This window comes from Penaeus monodon, chromosome 21, assembly GCF_015228065.2.
Source record: "Penaeus monodon isolate SGIC_2016 chromosome 21, NSTDA_Pmon_1, whole genome shotgun sequence".
In the NCBI taxonomy this organism is placed as follows: Eukaryota; Metazoa; Arthropoda; class Malacostraca; order Decapoda; family Penaeidae; genus Penaeus; species Penaeus monodon.
Genome location: NC_051406.1, coordinates 16,564,022 through 16,564,643, shown reverse-complemented (window position 1 = coordinate 16,564,643; position 622 = coordinate 16,564,022).

Genomic DNA, 622 nt, shown 5'->3' with positions numbered 1-622 from the left:
ATGACCGTAAGGCCAAACGATGAATATAAAAGGTTAAATGAAATTGATTTGTCATTGATGAACTGATATGGCTTTAGTTCGCCACATTCCGTCAAGAATTCCGTAATTATATCAAGGAATCCATAAATTCAATATGCCAACCAAATTTAGTAGCTTACGTAGTCCGTATGTACACATTTCCTCGTGCGCAGTGGAAAATGCACACATACACCCTCACACATGTACACATAACCACACAACCTCTTTCCTTTATATAAGCACACATAATTACGCACATTCAAACCAGTAGTTTACATACACTGCATAAAAATCTACGCCTTAACACGCTAATATATGTCAGAAAGAAACCTAATAAAATCGTATAGTTGATTTAAAAGCATTTAAGCTTAATAAAGAGCGTTTTAAACGTTTATTAAAGCCTATTAATACGTGTAGGGAGAAAGGGGGGGGGATTTGGGGGGTAGGGGGAGGAGGGGGAAGAAGTGGTAATGAGGAGAGTGGCGGGGGGAGTAGGGGGGGGAGCTGGGAGCTTAACGAAGGTAAAGAAAAACTGGAATAAAAGAGATAGTGATAATGACGATGAAGATGAGAAAGAGGATAATGAAACTATTCTTTCTCAAGA